Here is an 11,450-nt window from a genome sequence, read left to right as displayed (position 1 = left end):
CACTTGCTCCCTTTCCAGCTGGGTCTGATAATTTACCAGGGCTGCTGGCCACAGGTGTTTGCCTCTTAAAGGGGCAGGCTACCTTCTGACACTCAAGTTAAATTTGTCTACACTGCGTGCTAAATCAAGGAATGCAACTGCGAAATCTCCACCCGTGTAAGGAAACAGGAGGCTATCTGGTGATAAATCGTAACTGTGGACTCTGCATTTCTTTAAATTGATGTAGCTCAATGAAATGACTGCAAAATGTATAATTTTTCACGCTTTGTTGGCAATGACATTATTTTTCTGTTCAGTGGTAATTCAGTGTCTAAAGCAAATTTTTTTTAAAGGGGCTTAAAAATAATAGAAAAAAAGTAATATCTTTAAAATCAGCCCTTTCCAATAACACCTTGTTCAAACTTCACATATAAAGCACTGTTTGAGCTCTTTCAGAAGCGATCTCGCTCTCAGAAGTGTCGGCCATTCAGCCCCATGATTCCCATCTTATTTGGAAAGAAAAACTATCACCATAAAATCCTCAGCCATAATCTGTGCTTGAATTTTTTATTTTATTTTATTTTTTGCAATGCTGTTTAAAACCTAAATTTAATGAACAATCTTCCATAAAGCATAAAATTAGGCCTCAAATTCTGTTGCTCCATGCCCGAGTGGTATCCTGATTGGAGACCTTCCTGAGCCACAAGGCAGCTAACGTTTTCTGAGTTAACCCCTAGCAAGAGCTCAGGATTAGTTCAGAGAGAAACTCTTAGGTGAGAGTTAAACAGGCACTGCAGAGAGAGAGAGAAAGGGAGGTTTGATGTGGACCTTTTGAAAGGGCACTCAGACAATTTTACTGGAGTAAAATATCCCAGGATTTTACGACTTCCATGATGACAACAAGATTATCCCATTTTTTTATTGGTTCAGCACATACAGCTGGTCACTCTTGATCCAGACCAAAGTCTCCAAGGGTGGCCACTGATTCTAGGTGCATCAATTTTTGGATCCCCAACTTTGGTCATCTTGGGCCTCATTTTCACAAGTGCTGAACTCCAGAACTCCAGCAGAACTCAAAGGAAGCTGAGGGTGCTCAGCATTTTTCAATCACTGGTCCAAAAGATCTCAAGATGGGTACCCAAAAGTGGAGGCATTCCAAAGCAGAGTCCACTTTTAACAATTTGGTTGCTAGTGCTTAGTTTAGGATTGGAGTTTGGACAGGTGGCTATAAGGCCTATGCTGTGAACCAACTATTATCCCTTGCAGCTTGAAGATAGGGCACCCTTTCCTGTCTGGGAAGGAACCTGTTTTGAATGCCTACTATTGGGAGGTTAATGGAATGAAAATGTTTTCAGAGGGCTCTGATGGAGCCTATCAGGTTACCTTCAGGTCTTGTCTAAGGAAAAGGCACTCTCTTCAGCCAATGGAATCCAATCTATGGAAGTTTTGCTGGCTACCACACTACTCAGCCATGAAGGCTCCTCTTGATTCAGAAGAGGAAGTACTCTTAAGCTAGAGGTCACATATCATCACACAAAACATTATGAGGCTACCCAAAGTCCTAACTGTTGTCTCCTAGAAATTTCGGATTACAAGGAGAACTACTTTCTCTCTCTCACACACACACACACAGTCTGAAGGAACGAACACTGAACTGGAAGTCAGGAGGCTCTGAGTTCTAACCAGGTATGACACTTTGGGGTTCAACCCAGGCCAGGTAAGGACGTGTCACAACCTCCCCTGTAACCCTGGGTGTGTCTGTGCTGTGCAGCCTTGGTTCAGAGCCCTGACACCAGCAGCCTGCTCACAGCACAATAGCTTCACCCTGGCTTCCACAGCTGTGGTTACTCCTTGCTGGGTGACCCCAACACTCTCCCAGCCCTGAATTTCCCCAAAACTGTTTACTCTATAATGTCCACTTTCTCACTGAACACTTACAGAAGCTGTTAAGTTCGCTGCTCCCTTAAAGAGACAGTACCCAGCAGCTTATTACCCTACCAGGCTTAAAACACACTCTCTTTTAATCAATCCACTGAATTGATTTGTAGTAAAAGTAAAACTGAAGTCATAGGTTTAAGTGATACCAAATATAAGGAATAAAGATAGCACAGGTTACAAACAACCAAAAGTAAAAATACGCTTCAAGACTAAAATCTGATTTACCCAACTAGAGTCTCTTATTCAAAGTGTTTCTCACCAAGTCTCTTTTCCAGCATGGCTGACCAAACTCTCTAGCCAGGGCCTTCACAGAGCTCAGAGAGCTTGGTTCCTTTGTCTCCTTAGGTGAAGGATGCCAAAATGGCTTTTTCTCTTTGCTTATATCTTCCCAACTTCATTGATCCTGTTCCAGGAGGCAGAAAGGCTTCCTGCGGGGTGTAGTCTCCGTCCCCCATTGAGATTGTTAAGTGGTCATCGTTCCCCACCTACTCTCCTGGTGGCTTTGTTTACCTTGCATGTAAATGCAATTTTCTTTGCCTTTGCTTAATTTACATTGGAGCCACAGTCAAGCAGGCGGAACCACATTCCTTTGTCTGGAACAGGCAGGGCTTAGGCATTGCTTGGCAAATACATTTTAATAACATATTTCCAGCACTATGAAATCCTTTGTAGGTTTACCATACATACATCACCCAAAATCATTAATGATCAGTGAGTTATTAGTTTTCCAGTGGTACATGACATGCCACCTTTTGGATCTATATCATGTCAACAATGTGCCCGCTGACATTGGGGTGCTCTTAGGGCCACACACTGCCACTGACCTATCACATCTGTAAAGTATCTACCACGCAAGACACTATGCCTTCCATGTTCAAAATGCAAGAGACATATGTGCAAAGTATTCATAAATATCAAATGCAAGACTTCCCTCAACTTCCTGAAAAAAAGAATTACAAGTTACCCAAATGGATACTGCTGTACACATGGCTGATGTAAATAGATGCAACCCAAATTTGGCCCTTCCCATTACCTAACAATATCCATCCCTGCTGTAACTCTCCGAATTCTTCTGCAATAGGGTTGCAGCAGGGATGAATTTGGCCTACTATGCTTATCCACTATATTAAAACAGACTGTCTTATCATATAAACTCGACATCTCACAGTGAGCTGAGAGTTAATTTAAAGTTTCTTGCTTTGGTGTAGTTATACCTCTAGTCTTCTCATTTCTGTTACACCAGCTACTTCAGTTGACCAAACTAATATCTTATTTACACTGGTGTGAATTCAGAGTCAGTCATTGGAGTTACTCTGGATTTATACTGGCATAATTTAAACTAGAAACTGGACAAATTTTTTTTCAAGCTTTCAGCTTACAGTTTTCTCTAAATATATTTTACAGGCTCTAGTTGCAATGTTTTGTTTTGTTTTTTTGCCAGGCACAGAGCAATGTAAATTGGCATAAGCTCTTGTTATAATGCTACAGGCTAAATTCAAAATCTAGTCTAATGCTGACAGCAAACTACAATTAGTATGAATCCTACACTAAAGAAAACAAACCATGAAATCTATCATATTTATATCTACATAAAAAATTATCATGAAAACTTTCTGCAGAATCCAAAAGGTTCAACTTCTGTTCGTTTCTTTCTTCAGTTTTCACACGAATTTTAGGGCAGAAAAAAGTCAGAACACACAATGTGTCATACGTTGGATTGGGCCAAACCACAAGCATATGATTTCTGTTTCCCTGATACATCCATGCAAATATAATTGGAGCACAGGAAATGCCATACTAGCTAAGACCACTGGTCCATGTAGGTCTATATCCTGTGTTGGACAGTGGTCAGTATCAGACATTTCAGAGAAAAATGCAAGAAACCCTGTAATTATCAGTCATAAAACAGCCTACGCAGAGAAGAAATTTTTTTCTGATCTCCAGCTGTCTGTGATTGGCTTATACCCTGGAGCACAAGAGTTTATATCCTTTATTTTTAAAAGGATCCTATGACCCCTGGATGTTCTTGTTATCCATATAAACATCAAATCCTTTCCTCCTCAATATCTTGTGCCAGTGAATTCCATTGGTTAATATACAGTATTAAAAATCAGTTTAAAATGTGTGCCCTTTCCATTTCATTTCTTGGTCCCTCTTTTTTGTTATTACAGGGGATGAAGATCTTCTCCATATTCTGTGTTATTTTGTATACCTCTATCATGACTCCTTTTATTCATCTCCTTTCTAAACAGTCTCCGTCTTTTCAACTCTTGTCATACAGAAGTCTTCTGTACCGTCTAATCATTTCTATCACCTGTCACCTCTGCAGGGCAGTTATATCTTTTTGGGGAAAGGACAACTAAGACTGAACATAGTGTTTCAGGTGAGTGCATATCATTCCCTCTATTTGTTACTCTCCCGCATTATCTCAGGGACAGAGACCTTGACATTTTTTATTTTCTCTGCAAAGCATGTAGCACATTTTAAGCCATGTGTCTGAACAATTAATAATGAGCCAGATTGTGACCCATTCTCCATGCCCATGCAGGACAATAAGGGGATACCAACTTCCCCTGTACCACATTCAGGTAGATGTGTGGTAGGAAGGAAGGGGCAGCTTCCATACAGAGAAAGCTTCCATACAGCTTCATGCGCAGAGAGTAGAGAGTGCCTTGGTTCTGAATCCTCCCACCCACCACACCAGGCAGGGCCGCTGAGTCAGTGAATCATGAGACATTTGCTGTGTGAGACTGGTGCCGGGCATGTCTCCCAGGGGAAACTGGGAGGCAGAGTCCAACTCTGACTCCAATAATCTGTTCCCTAGGCTGCTCCAGGGGCAGGACAACAACATGCTGCCCCATACACAGGACACATGGCAAAGCCATAATTGAGCCCAATATTATAATTAATGGGAAGTAAAAAGGTAAAGAGGATTAATGGGCAAAATTAATAAGTAGGTTTAAGGCAACTTTAATTGGTCAGAAGCAACACTACAACTCTCTCTCTCCCCAGTTGCTCCAAACCGTCAAAATACTAGCCAGTCTCACTCTAAGCTGCTCAAACTATTACAGCTAGAGCAGAATGACCCAACCCTTAAACCTAAGATTAAAAAAATCATGGTTATCTTTAAGACTTTTTAGAAATCATGAAAGATGATAGAGGGAAAAAGTCACTGTTGCCATGACATAGGTGACAGTGACACATACAGTGACATGACAATGAAAAAACAGCAGAAAACAAACACTGATTCCAAGGCCTGTGATCATCTAGTCTGATCGCCAGTATAACACAGGTCATAAAATTTGCCCCAAAATATTCCTTAGAACTACAACATATCTGTTAAGACTCCTTAATTACTTTTCAAATCCACCTTGCTGGTAACATTTACTCAAATAATCTTGCACTTATCAAAGCATTTTTAAGTTCTCATGGCTCTCATGCTGTGAGGCCAAACTGTTTTAATCAAAAAAAAGATTCACACATTCAGCAAAAGATTTTAAGGGTCATCTGAGCCTGTAGCAGTGACTGATCAAATTCAACTCCCAATCACATAATCCAATTCTAGTTCAAAATGAGAATATTCTCTTCTGCACTTAGTCCTTCTCTGTCCAACAATCTGTGTATGGCTACCTAACCTAGGCATTAGAGATTTGGAATATAATATTCAAACTGCACAACATTTTGTATAAATATCTCCCCCAGTTGCATCACCCTTCACAGATACAGTTGACTGATTGACTGACAAATCTAATGAAGTAGCAAGTAGAGTTTTATCTTCCACTCCAATATCAATCTTTTTGAAAATGCAGAAAAGAGGCAGGCTCTATTGTGAAACTGAGATTATTTGGGTCTAGACGCGGTGGAAGAATCACCTCATTTAGTGGTCTATTGATATTTAGTGTGTGATTTACCATTGCCATAAAAAAAAAAAACCACTCTTACCTCTTAGCACATATGTTAGGACAGAATAGACCTCCTTTACTTACTTCCTGAGGTTTCAGAGTAGCAGCCTTGTTAGTCTGTATTTTCAAAAATAAAAGGAGTACTAGTGGCACCTTAGAGACTTACCAATTTATTTGAGCATAAGCTTTCGTGAGCTACAGCTCACTTCACCAGATGCATTCAGTGGAAAATAAATCTCCTCACTGTATTTTCCACTGAATGCATCCGATGAAGTGAGCTGTAACTCACGAAAGCTCATGCTCAAATAAACTGGTTAGTCTCTAAGGCGCCACTAGTACTCCTTTTCTTTTTACTTCCTGAAGAAAATTTTTAAATTGCATCAATTCAATCCACAACCTAACAAAGCACAACATAAATTAAAGGAGAATTGCTAAATATGGCTATTCGACCTGACCAAAAATTCAATATTTCTGTGCCATGAGATATTCTAACATTTCAACTTTTGTTTTCATCCCACCTCAGGACAAAAAGATGAAATGTTGGAATTTTTTACGGGAGGGAAATTCCAAACAATTTTGGATTTGGTGATGTCAAAACGTTTTGTTTCAATATTTTCCAATCAAGACTAAACATTTTCACACTCCCCAAATTAAAATGTTTGGTTTCAGTTTGATGAACTGATCCCGACATATTTTGTTTCAAGTCAAATTCATCATACCACATTTTCCTATTGCAGTGCATTGTGCCTCAGTCAAGTGGTAGTTTGGAAGTCTGAAATCCCTATTTGCCCCTATCTGCCAGATTCCTTGGCCAGACTGCATTTCCTATGGTGTACTTACAGTCATCTGACTCCCATGATGTGTCACTGAGGGGCACATTTTAAATGCTATTTTACCAAAGCTGCAGCTCCCAGATTGTGATAAACCCTCCCCCACACACTTTTTTCAGGCCACTTTAAACACCAAGCCCTGTCACCTTTATTTCATTGCCATGTTCTAATTCTTACCATGCAAGTTTACACTCAACATTATACCAATGACAATCTTCATAGACAAGCATCCAGATACATATATCCATTTAAGAACTATTATAATGTAAAGCCTCCATCCTGTAAAAACTTGCAATACACAAACATACACATAGCTTTATGCCCTGTGAGTAGTCCCATTGACTTCAACGACATGACATTAACTTAAATGAGACTGTTAACAAGGCCTAAAGCTAAGCAAGTGCTTGTGTCTTTGCAGAATCAGGGCCTAAAACATTCACTCTCTTAAGTGAATACAATTTATTCAGGAATATAATATAAATATTAGATTTACTTTGATTTTGTATTGTCTAATTGCATGATTCAGGAGAACAACACTTCCAGTTCAAAAAGGAACAGTTAGTTTTAGGGAACTGGCAGATCCCAATATATCAGCAAATGATTTGCTCCTTTGATTTTGTAAGGAAAAGTAGGAAAGAGTGAAAAGATCCCCAAGAGGTAGGAGACAGGGAGAGCAGATGCAGCTCTTGCTCTTTAGAGGAATGAAATCTATACCTCATCCATGTTTGCCTTTCTAATGATAAATGATCCTCTCCCAAGGTTTTGATTTGTCCTGCAAGGTCAGTCTCCAAAATTATTCAGAATTTCCACGACCTTGAAAAGGGAATCATTAATAGATTTTACCCTGATGGTGACCTGTTGCTATGGAAGTCAATCTCTTCAGCAAAACTAGAAGGAAGAAGTACTGTACCATTAAACACATCATTAATATACCCCTAATAGGCTGAGGTTCATAACCCCTGAGTGCTGATGAATTGGAGTCACATAAACATATTCTATCCAACGTTTTAATCAACAGTGATGGTTGCTCAGAGCCATGGTAGCTAAACCTATAAAAAAATAAAAAGTGTGCACTTCACAAGTGTTAAGTGCAAACTAGGAGTTGCATAGGCTTAGCAATACCCCTCTTAACGTCTATCCTTGCCATTTATCAAAGTCAGAGGAGTTTCCAATGCTTCCAAAAAGCTCTCTTAGTTATTTAATTAAAATTGTTTTGAAATCACTTCTATGCAGTCTTCTCCTTGTTATAAGGGAATGGAATACAATTGACTTTTAGAGCCCCAACCTGCTCCCCGTGAAGTTCATGGAAAAAGTCTCATTCACTTCATTTAGCCTGGGATCAGGGTCTCATTTCATATTGTACCATCCATGAAAAATATATCCTAAGTGAAACTATACAGTTACTGCTTTAAATGATCATAGATAATAGCAGACAGAGAGAGAAAAAATAAAAGTTATGGGAAAGAAAGAAGATCTAGGTCTTTAGGTAAAGATTCGTAAAACTACTAGACATGCTATTCACCCATCTGCAAAAATGCCTGCTGGGGTACTAGGTGTAAAGTAAATAATTATTACAGATGATTACTTAATATACATTTTTAGTTCATCTATTCACAAATCTTGTTTGCTGTAGAAGCACATATATTCCAACACTATTTTTGTTGCATTTAAAGATAACTACCCATCCATATCCATAACAGCTCTTACCTTCAAGCTTAAGATTGACATTTATTGCTGCTAACTGCATTCTGGTTGGCTGTTCTGCAAACATTGATTAATTATTTTGTAGTATTTGTCAATTAAATTGCACCTCAGATCAAAAATTCAAAGCATGGGGGAAAATATCAGACTAAGTGGCTTTTCGTATGTAGTGAAAAGAGCCTTCATTAAAACCTTGTTCTACTTAAATTGAGAGATTGTTAAAACTGACCTTTTTCTCATTACAAATGTTTTACCCACAATCTCTGGCAGCTTCAGTGCAGATTTTTGCTTTCTTGCAATCCTGAAAACTCTTAAAGTGTACTTCTTCGCTGGAAAATGATTGTAAAAATAGCATCAGGGACATTCCATATTTATTCCTATCAACTGTTTCCGGATCTAATCTGCTTCATTTACACAGAATAGTTTTTTCCTTCAACATGCCCTAGATCAACAGACAGTGCCTGGCATCTGAAAGCCAAGTTGGGCTGATGTGTTATTTACGAAAAACAATAAAGATTCTGTAATCAGAATGAAGTTAATAAGAGTGTTGGTGATGAGTAAACCAAATCAGAGTCCAACTCCCTCTCCCACAGCTGTATGGGCTATGTAGAACTGACAGAAGTGGTTAAAACTTACAGTAATTAATAAACTAAGCAAATTACACAAATGAGGAGCAAATCTATTGAGTAAGGTGGTGCCACCTGCTGCCTTTTCAGAACGGAAATGTGCCTTGAAATGTTCAAGGTATATAGACATGACCTTGGCATCGTCTGCATAGTTACTTCATCTCTACTGATCGTGGAGTTTCTGTAGAAGAGTGATGCTGCCACCTATTTTGATATTTCTTTCCCCTGTTTTATAGGGCTGCTATTTTGATCCAGATGCTGTTCAGATTCCCCTATTATTAAGATGATATTGGGATCCAAAATCTGAATATCACTTTCCTTCCCTCATTCTCTCCTCAAAAACCCCATGAGGCAGGTGGAGTTTCAAGGCTGGCCTGTTGTATTAGGACAGACTCCTCCATGGAAAAAGGGTAGAGATCTTCTTTGAGCTCCTACTGAGGACAGGGGTGGGGTGACCTAGTTAGGAAGTTAATTCCACTCACTGGAAGCTGGGATCCTCACTCCCCACTCCCTGCTAAAGTCCAGGGGATGGAGTGTGACAGCTGATCGCCTGTCGGGTCCAGGAGAATAAGATGCTGAAGATCTTCTCCCCAGCCATAATGAGCCCAGAGAATGGGGGCTAGGGTGCACAGCTTCCCCTTCCTCCCTCTGGCATTCCCACACCATATATGGTCTAGAGAAGGGAGTGAGGAGGGCTGGCCAATATCTTCCTAAGCTCAAAGCTACATCTGAAAGCAGCAGCCAGGATTGGTGAAATTTGCTGAGTTCAATATTGCCCAGCTCTCTCAGGCAATATTCAACTGGCCAAATAGCACTAGCAGTCCAACTTTTCAGCAAATTTTGTATTCAATTTTCACATTCCTAATTGTAACCAATTATTGAACTTTTTCTTGAAACAGATTGTGCTTCTCAGTGCATGAAACCTATTAACAGCGCCTTAGTCACAGAGTAGATAGCAGACATGTTTCTGTGTATGTATCTGTCAATGTGTGACCTGGTTACATAGGCTAGGTTCTTCACTTACCCAAAGGCTGTGCCCTTTTCTCCTTTTCAACGAGCAAACCTATTTTCCTGCTGTAAAAAACAAAGAATCACTCTCCCTTATTCCCAGAATGGATTGTGGGGCTTCTCCCAAAACAAAAAGGTAGATGTTAGGGGTCTTCTAATCTCACTTTTTCTATCTATCCAGGCTTTTATACTGTGCTGATCACTGTGGCATCAGAATCCCTTTTCCAGGACTTCGTTATCTACACATTCATTTCCCTCCTTGTTTAGAAATTAACTTTTAACTTGCGTATTAAAAACATCTATACAATAAAACAAGTATTTTAAAAATAAAATGGCTAGCGAATACTGCCTAAAAAACCTAATCTGCTTCCCATCTTTGCCCCGACTCAACATCAGTAATCTTCAGCCAGACCTAAGAGACCTAATTAAACAGTTATGTTTTGCACCACATCTTCAAGATGTTCAGATGCTGGCTGTCTGCAGAAAGCGTCAGTGCGTTTTGTTCACTACAGAAATGGGGAAAAGTTATTGGACTTAGTGATGTACATCAGCACGACCACCAGGATTAGTTTAGACTTCTGCTTCTAGAGCATCCCAGGCATGACTTTGTGATACTTTTCTCCCTGTATGTAAAGCTTAGATTTGCAACATGCACCATAGTCTCTGTTCTGTTAACTGCTGTAACTTAATGGAGAGTTGAGTCACATTGGCAGAGCAATACTTGACAAACTTTGTACTACTCCTGCTCTGCCTGTTCTGTGGCAAGAAGACTATGGTTTCCAGGGGTATCAGTCAAGCACATTTCACCAGCACTAAGAAAAACAGGGATGAAAATAAGTAGTATGGTTATGCCCCAGGACTAGAGTGAGACGAAGCAAAGGAAAGTATTCAGAGTAACAGCCGTGTTAGTCTGTATTCGCAAAAAGAAAAGGAGTACTTGTGGCACCTTAGAGACTAACCAATTTATTTGAGCATAAGCTTTCATGAGCTACTGCTCACAGTAGTTCACAAAAGCTTATGCTCAAATAAATTGGTTAGTCTCTAAGGTGCCACAAGTACTCCTTTTCTTTTTGCAAAGGAAAGTAGGTGTTAATGGGGAGTTCCACAAAAAGGGGATGGAGACAAAAATTCCATACATGTGAAGCAATAATCAGTGAAATATTACTTGGGTACTCGTTTCGTTTTCTCTCCCTCCCCCAACTTGGATTCTGCTGTCTCACTCTCTTCTAGTGTATTTGAGGAACTTTTCGGAGCCGTGTAAACCAACCTACTGATATGCATACGCTATACTAACAGTGATGCACTAACATTGGCATACGGAACTATCAAAATTAACATCAGGATGCTAGCCGTATGACCAGTTCCTTGACAACCATGTGGTGCTACAGCAGCATACTTACATCTCCTTGAGTCTCATCAGGATAATAACTTACTAGCCTGGCAACCTGCCCCTTGAGACTATAGTT

This window comes from Caretta caretta, chromosome 3, assembly GCF_965140235.1.
Source record: "Caretta caretta isolate rCarCar2 chromosome 3, rCarCar1.hap1, whole genome shotgun sequence".
NCBI classification, from domain to species: Eukaryota; Metazoa; Chordata; order Testudines; family Cheloniidae; genus Caretta; species Caretta caretta.
Note: the sequence above shows the minus strand (reverse complement) of the source record.